General features: G+C 34.6%; 3 long non-coding RNA genes across 3 annotated transcripts; all 3 read right to left on the reverse strand.

The window, feature by feature from the left end:
- Positions 1–3966: 3966 nt before the first annotated feature.
- Positions 3967–5455, reverse strand: LOC110915772. The gene is made up of 4 exons (XR_004887647.1): positions 5360–5455; positions 5164–5277; positions 4067–4164; positions 3967–3988 (listed from the first exon to the last, which is right to left on the reverse strand). It is a non-coding gene; the product is annotated as an uncharacterized LOC110915772 (long non-coding RNA).
- Positions 5456–5542: 87 nt separating this feature from the next.
- Positions 5543–6220, reverse strand: LOC118489636. Its single transcript, XR_004887658.1, has 3 exons — positions 6140–6220; positions 5675–5833; positions 5543–5598 (listed from the first exon to the last, which is right to left on the reverse strand). It is a non-coding gene; the product is annotated as an uncharacterized LOC118489636 (long non-coding RNA).
- A 14-nt stretch (positions 6221–6234) lies between these two features.
- LOC110915778 lies at positions 6235–6634 on the reverse strand. The gene is made up of 3 exons (XR_002579247.2): positions 6611–6634; positions 6400–6450; positions 6235–6270 (listed from the first exon to the last, which is right to left on the reverse strand). It is a non-coding gene; the product is annotated as an uncharacterized LOC110915778 (long non-coding RNA).
- Positions 6635–8769: the final 2135 nt, after the last annotated feature.

Raw genomic sequence — 8769 nt, forward strand, 5'->3', positions numbered from 1 at the left:
TAATATTTTAATTCGTTATAAAATGGCATAATTGTATTTTTTATATTTAGTTAGAGTTTTTAAGTTTTATTTTTTAGATATGCTTTAAATGGTAAAAAGTTAACATATTGGAGGATGAAAAGAATAAGTGGGTTTTAATAATTGTTTGTATTAGTTTTTAACATTTGTTAAATAAATTGTGTTAAATGAAATTAGATGTTATTTTAGACTTCTTTTAATTGTTGATGAAATCTTTTTAAAACATTATCAAAATAAAAGGTTTTATAATTTCATAGACGTGTTTAATAAGCATATAGAAAAAAGTTAAAAACTAATATGTCATGTTAAAAGACGTGTTGTTTTTTAGCCTCTTTTTTTTGTTGTTAATAGACATGTAAGGTGTATAAAAATCTAGAGACCAATAATGAGACATAAAAGTAACTTGAAATAAAATTTTAAACTTTAAATAAATTCCTAAAAATTGACTAAACATAAATATCTAAACCAGGTTCTTATAAAATGACATAAAATTATAATTAGTCAATTAGGTATTAACTTAAAAATTGATACATGACAAACAAGTATCCTCTTATAATTATTACGTGTAAATTTCAATCACTCATAGTTGAAAGAAAAAATCATGTTACAATTAATAAATATTTTAATCTATTTGATTTCATACTCAATATATATATATATATATATATATATATATATACTAGTCGTTTACCCGCGCGATGCGGCGGGAAACACATCACTTAGGTTGGTGAGTTTCGGCTATGTACTGGGCGGTTCGGTTTTGAGCCACCAATTATCTCTCGATATATTATATTGTACGTTTGTTATTTTCTAATTCGTCGCATAGGCGTGGTCTATCTATGCCAATAGTTTTCTTATTCGTAGCATTGATGTATTCTATCTATGCCATGAGCCTTACGGATCTTAATTAAATAATAAAAAAAAACACACAAATAAGAAAATGTAACCCAGGCCATGTCTTAAAGTACAAAAAGACAAAGTATGTTCAAGTTAAGCTATGAATACATTGAATAAAATAAAATTTTACATTTTATAACTCAATTTACATCTTGCATACTATAAGTAACCCCAAAAAGTGTCAACCAAAAAGTCAAATTTCTAAAGTCAGTTGCAATATACTCTCAGCAAGTGGTATACGCCCTCCCTCCTTGGGTCATCATCTGGTGAGCAAGTGGTAACGCCCTTCTGACCAAATCCACACCTAATTTGGTGGCAAAGGCTGCACAAATTGATAAAAGAAAATAAGATAAAGCGCTAAAGCGGATGAAGCTTATCTTGGATGGTGGCAACATAAACCTCGGAGATTGCAAATTCGGAACCAAAACTCAGCGGCAACATTCAGACAACAGTAGTTAGAAAGACGCAACTTCAGATTTGAAATGAATGTTTTTAAGCTTTACAATAGCATTTAACTTAAGTGTATATACATGGCAAACTTTTTGGTTTTTGTATGGAAAAGGGATTTAGGTCAAAACGAAGTTTATAAAATCACAACTTTTGCCATTAAAAGTTAAAGTTCATCTATTTCTTTTTGGGCACATTGGTCATACCAGTAAACTGCTTGTCCCACAACCTTCCACGGTAACGGCACCAGCTTGAAGCATCACCTCACAGCCCCATAGCTCCATTCAGATGCTAGTCTGTTAACAAAATAAAAAAAAACAACTTACAGGTCTTAAAATCCTCACCAAACTAAATCAGGTTAACGACTGAAATGCATTCTTAATGTAAGTGTTTGGAAACGTGGACAAAGGTTATACTTATCATTCCAATAACGCTCAACATGCATATGTCGATTGTACCACGCCACAACTCTGAACGTAATAAGATAACGTGGCTGTGGAGGTGGAAACACACACATATGTATGAAAAAAAACTGGAGGCCGGTTAGTAGATACCGGCCACCACTTTTTATATTATATATAATTTACATTGACCATCAAAATTCATTTTTCTTACTATATGATATAGATTCAGTATTTTGAATCTTCAATACGAAAGTGAATCCAGCAATTATCCAGCAATTATAATAACAGCTAAAATGGGCATTTTATGATTTTTATCTGCAAGGTTCAAACTGTAAATATATGACATAACTGTGAGCCTGTGACAATGTACCTGGAATATACGCCTTCTTGTTTTAATGTCGGGAAGCGGGAACTCTATCATCCTATCAATACGACCAGGACGTAGCAAAGCCGGATCAAGACTTTCAATCTTGTTAGTTGCAAGTATCACCTTAACATCACCTCTCGAATCAAAACCATCCAACTGGTTCAATAACTCCAACATGGTCCTTTGAATTTCAGGTTCACCGCCTAAGTGGGCATCGTGTCTGCATCAAGAACCCTAGTTAGCCCTCTTTCTCGTAACAAATCTTCCAAGATTTATAAAGATATCCATAAACATACCTCTTTGTACCAACAGCGTCAATTTCATCGATGAAAACAATAGACGGAGACAGGTCATCAGCAACCCTAAAGAGTAAAATAGGTTGAAACTTGGAAGTCACTCAAAGTTTAACTCATACAACCTTTGAAACCTATTTTATCTATTCATCGGCTTATTAGCGTAATAAAATTATTAACAAACCTGATTCTTGGCTTCCCTGAAGTCTTCCATATTCAAGGGCCTGATCCTGATCACCTTCTCCTCTGTATTTTCTTCTGGAGACTCGGGCCCTTCACTGCTCTCAGCGAAGCGTTTCTTCTCCTGTATATCCTTCTGTCATATTCGCAACCTCTTTTAAGTTCAATCCTTCATCGATCTGTTCTTTAGCCAAAAGCGTCGTCAATATCTTTTCCCGATTTTCCACATACGGTAGCCCGACCATAATCATATTCATCGTCACAGAAACAGAAACATCTTATAAGAAGTTATTGAGAAAGATATGTAGTGTGCAAGATAACGATCAGTGATTACCTTCTCTCGAAACGTCTAATAATCGCCTCATCAAGGTCAAACGAACGATTGGTTGCAGCGAGGACTAATATCCTTTCACCCTGTTCTTGAGGATACCAACACGACCAGTGTTGCGCCCACTGCTAACCATCACGACATTCCCATCATCAAACTTGATGAAATTAACAATCTTGTTTGATTCCAAGTCGAGTTTGATTGTGTCGTTAGCTTTGATGAGAGGATCTGGGTAGCGAATGGATCGACCATCGTCGGTGTCGATGTAAGGAATCCCTTTTGAACCAAACTGGACCGAGCGAACCTTGCACAGCTTGAACTGCAAAAAAAAAAAGACTTACTTCACAACTTGAAAGAATACACACTATTAAAGAAAACTAACAAAAGCCACAAGCTGGCTCTGTATAATACAAAAACTGAAACACCAGAACAATATAAAGCTTTAGTGAGACACACATGCAAAAAGCTTAATATCTACACAATATGAATTAAAAAAAGAATGAATTTGTCTATTGTGCTTCAAGTATACTAACTAACCTTTTGATTCCCTATCCCTGTAACAACTGCTGAGCTGTCTGAGCTTGTGAAGCTGAACCGTTAATCTCAATAGTCAGTTCATCAGGAACACCTCTAGTTTGTATAGCAATGGTTGCACCACTGGCCCGTCTAATATAACTAATATTAGTGCCCGACGTACCAGTTACAACATCGGCATATGAAAGCGGATTTGCATGTTCTGTGAGACCTACATGAAAATAGCATCTCACTTTTGCGAATTTCGTTCAAAGGTTTGTTTTTTTGCATCTGGATCCAAAAGGTTTGAAATCTTGGCATTTTTATCCGACTCATTAACCCCATCCATTTTTCTTTGTTAAATGAGGGGCATTTCTGTCTTTTAGTTGTTTTTTATTAAAAAGTCGGGTAAAAATGGCAAGATTTCAAACCTTTTGGATCCAGATGCGAAAAAAAATCTTTGGCCGAAATTCGCAAAAGTAGCCAAACCTCAGGGATGAAAATGGCATTTTACTCTAAAATCCCAAGAACCAGAACACACCTGTAAATCAAATAAAAATAATACTTAGAATGTATGTAACGTAGAAATGAAAACTGAAACAGATGGAAAAAAGAGGACCATATTCGCAGTAGGCTGTGCTGCAACACTTTGCACAGAAGCAGTATGTCCAAGAAGAGTTCTATAAGCTGCAATCTTTAGGTTCTCTGCACGTGGCTCTACGTAAACATTTAAAGAGAACATTATCTTGAAGTTGTGAATTCCAAAAGTCTGTTATAAGTAAAAAAAATGTAAAATTAGTAAATTACCTTCCAGAGTTTCACACTTGTCTTTTGAACCAGTGGCAACAATAGTGTTGTCCTCATCTTCTGCATATTCACCTGTAGGAAAAGACATAACAGCAATGACCAATATTTTCCTGTTTGCCTTTTTAGGATCCAGTGATCCCGCCTTACAAATCTGCATGTACATTAAAAACAAAAGAAGAGGCGAAAGTTTAGCCACTAAGATATAATAATCGACTGCATCATGACTCGTTAACTTGTATTCCTTACGCGTCTATACTCTATTGCATCAGCATTGGCTACTTTAACTTCATCATCTTTACATAAATTTCATCAATTACCTATTCACCTGTACCATTTAAAATAATGATATATTTACCATCACTACTCCCTGAATATATCCTTTTAGCATCTGGACTCCAAGCGACACTTAACACACGTCCTACACATAAACGATTAAAAAGTACAATAAATACACAAATTATAATAAAAAATGGAAAAGTAGTAACAGGAACAGTAAGTGTTATCTCACCATTGACTCTTGGAAGCGATTTGAAGTAGTTTAATTGATCTGATTCTGAGATATTATATAATCACACACACCCATCATCACAAGCAACTGCTATACTTTCATTTTCAGTAGACGGTTCCTCGTATAGCGACATATCCGATTCAAAACATGAAATCATAGCTCATAAACAAGTTTCAATCAATAACAATCAAATTAACCAAACAAAACATAACAAAACAGTTATTATTCATCTAATCCTCCTTTCATCAGCTGCAACAATACATCCGATATTGAAACAACATGAAATCAGTCAATCACAGCTTCATAAACAGAGTTCACTCAATAACAATCATATTAAACAAACAAAATCACACGATCACAATTCAGTAGTATAGATATATCATTATATTTCAAACTTATACCATCGAATGTGCGACTGCACCAGAATCACACGATCACAATTCAGTATAACGAAGTCTTACGGATGCTTTGTCAAATGTGCTGAGGCCTACACCGATAGCAAAAACCAGAAGGCCCTGTCACAAGTAGAAATAAGTGAGCAAAATGAAAAGATTCCAACTGAAAACCGAAAACAATGGAATAATGAATAAATGTAACCTCTTTTGTGTAACCGGATAATCCGATCAGCTGCGAATCACGAACTCCTCGGTAGAATTCATTGATTTGAATGTGCGACTGCAGATAATAGTGGACCCGCAAATTATCATTTAGATTATATATATCATTATATTTCAAACTTATACCATTGAGTCACTTCACAATTCAGTATAACGAAGTCTTACGGATGCTTTGTCAAATGCGCTGAGGCCTACACCGATAGCAAAAACCAGAAGGCCCTGTCACAAGTAAAGAAAATATTCACATTTGCACTAAAAACACTGCAAATTAAGAAGTCTAGAAAAGCAAATGTACCTGTTTATCCGCTCTTTGAGTTCTGACACCATCTCCAGAGCTCGAATCCTCATCTCTTTAACCCATTTAGCACATAAAAAATATAAATGACTTTATACCTTGTCACATCAAGAGCAACAAATGGAATCCGTCTTTCAGCCACATATCGAGCTTACCCATCTGAACCGTTACCCAAACCGACCCATTTAGCCACATATTTATAGCTTCAAAATCAGCCTCAGTACCAGCAATGTCGACCCACTTGTGAGCGAAACAAACAATTTTGAATACACATTACACTTCTTTACTCCAAAACACATTTTAAATAGCAAACCATAATTACCAGGTTTAACCGCGAATAAACACATTAAACTTTTTACTCCAATTTTGAATAAACACATTACACTTTTTTTCTCCGAAACACATTTTAAATAGCAAACTATAATTAACAGGGTTAACCGCAGTTTGCTTGGTAGATTTTCATACTTTCATAGGCAACCGCAACCTGAAGAAGCAATAAGATTTGTATGTTTTTCACGATTCCATCATCAAGAACATCTTCAGTCTCAGTTCCTTCTTCCTCCTTCTTCCTTCTGAACTTAAAATCACCCATGAAACTGCTATCTCATGAAAACAAAAACAAAAACTCTAATTAGTATAAGAGATCTTATTTCTTCCAAGAAAGCAAATGTAATGACCAAATCATAAAACTTTAAATTAAATATTAAAGTTGGAAAATTTGGAACCCTTATTCACATTTCCCGTTGCACCTGAGCTTAAGATCCTCCAAGAAATTTCTATTTCAAGAAAACAAAAACCCCTAATCAAGACAAAACTATATACTTTCTTCGTATATCCATTCACAAAACATTAAAAAAACACAAAACCAACACAGATCGTAGAAATTTCTATTTCAAGAAAATAAAAACACTAATCAATACAAAAATATATACTTACAAAGAACAGAGCCATAGATCTGGCTAGATCTTCCACCCAGAACCACCATCGTTGACGAACCCACAACCAAACGGAAGATCTGAAACATTACCCAGATTAGATTCAAATAACAAAAAAAAAAAAATAAGAAGATATGGTAAAAAGAAAGGTACCCTACAGTCAAACCAGTAGATCTGGTGTCGGATCTACTGAGATAGTGTCGGATCTTGAAGCCACCGGGAAAGAAGCCACAGAAATCGATCTGGTGTCGGATCTGGTGTTGAATCTGTTGAGATAGCGTCGGATCTACAGAAAAACCCTAGATCATGAAACGACTGGTTTCTCAGTGAAACCCTAGATCATGAAGCGACTGTTGGAGTGGAGAAGGGGAGAAGACGGTGATGGCGACGACCGGTTCCATGGATGAGCGGTGGAGGAGCGGTGGAGAATCTAGGGTTTGTAGAGAAAGGTGGAGCGGCGGATGAAACGAATTGTGGTTTAGATAGAGTGATAGAAAGATTATATTGGATCCATCAACGTAAAACGGGTCCAGTTGATCCGGGTAAGATCCGCTTGGGTATCAGCATGTGTTGAAAACAATTTTTCAACACTTTGTGCTTAACAGGTTGTACAATGGGCTTCAAAGACTTGTAAAGTGGCAAATGACCATTTCTATCATTCCTATATGCTTTATAAAGTAGTATATATATATATATATATATATATATATATATAGGTAAAGAGTATGGTACAAATCTCCTTATCGTACATTATGTACGCGCTATCCACAGCCATACACGTGTCCTGATTCAATTTAATTAAATAAGGGTATATCAGACATTCTATTCCATGGAATCCCGTCAATTATATGCAGATACGGAGTTTGTTTCGTAACTGTCCCATTTAATTATTCTTCGCTTTAATCCGATTGTAGGGTTTTTTATTGATTCCACACAGAACGGGTATTTCCGAAAATGCTTGATTCGTCATTTAGGATTCGTCAATAGGTATATTAGTTTTGAGTTCCGTGTTTGTTTTTTTTTTATTTTTTTTAGATTTTGTAATCAGGGGTTGAAGATAAGTGTTTCTGGGGGTTACTTGTTGTGTTCCTATATCGCATGTGTTGTTTTGTTATATCGCATATGATGTTTTAACATAATGCAACTAGTTAAGAATGGTTTTGTTGTATAATTTCGCATATTAGAAATATTCATTTCGCACACAATAAAGTTTAATATATAATTTCGCATGTTTAATTCTGGACTTCGCAAACCATAAAGTACTTATCAATTGTAGCTATTTATTTCGCAATCTTTATTAGTAATTATTTTTATTTTCGCACAGTGTGTTTCAATTATTGAAATCAAATAAATCAGTTCAATAATTGATTTCAATAATTCATATCAATAATTTTTTTTATTATATAATTTATGTTTCATCACTATTGCAAACATCCATGTAAAAAATGGCAGATCTACCAACATCTTCTTCTTCTGAACCAAGTATCAAGCAGGTTTTGAGGAAAAGGATTCATCAACAAATTCAAGAGGATCAATCATGTCAAGAGATGTTGGAGGCCAACATTTCTCGTGTAACAGAAAACATGAAGAGAAGACAAGAAATTCTTAACTTGCTGTCGCAGATGCAAGTGAGTAGTCTTAAAGAAATTGCTGTTATGTTTATGGTGGATTTGGGTGAGAGGGACGAGAAACAGTTGAAAGAGTTGGCTGGTGCAATAACTGTTTTAAGATGCTCGATGAAGATGAAAATGAAGTTTCTTTCATCTTTTGAATGAACCTTTGTTTATTTTGTGGTGCATGTTTTGTTATGTAATGGACTTGTATTTCGCAAATTTAATAATTCAATGTGAAACATGCGATTTCAAACATAACACATGCGAAATATAAACACAAATGCCAATTTGGAAACACCAATATATTAGAAACACCAATATATGCGAAATTAACAACACTAACAAGTTTAAACATGTAACATAACTACATCATCAAATGAAGTTTACTTTCCCTTTCCAAAATATGTACTCATCCTTTCTGGGATTATCTTATCCAGATCTTTCATATACCTGTCTTTGTCTGGCCTTTTGTCGAAAGCATTGGCCATTTTAATTATTTTTTGACGATGTATGTTGTGTTCTGATAGAATGAGTTTGCTGAGATATC

The sequence above is a fragment of the Helianthus annuus genome, chromosome 2 (assembly GCF_002127325.2).
Source record: "Helianthus annuus cultivar XRQ/B chromosome 2, HanXRQr2.0-SUNRISE, whole genome shotgun sequence".
Classification (NCBI taxonomy): Eukaryota; Viridiplantae; Streptophyta; class Magnoliopsida; order Asterales; family Asteraceae; genus Helianthus; species Helianthus annuus.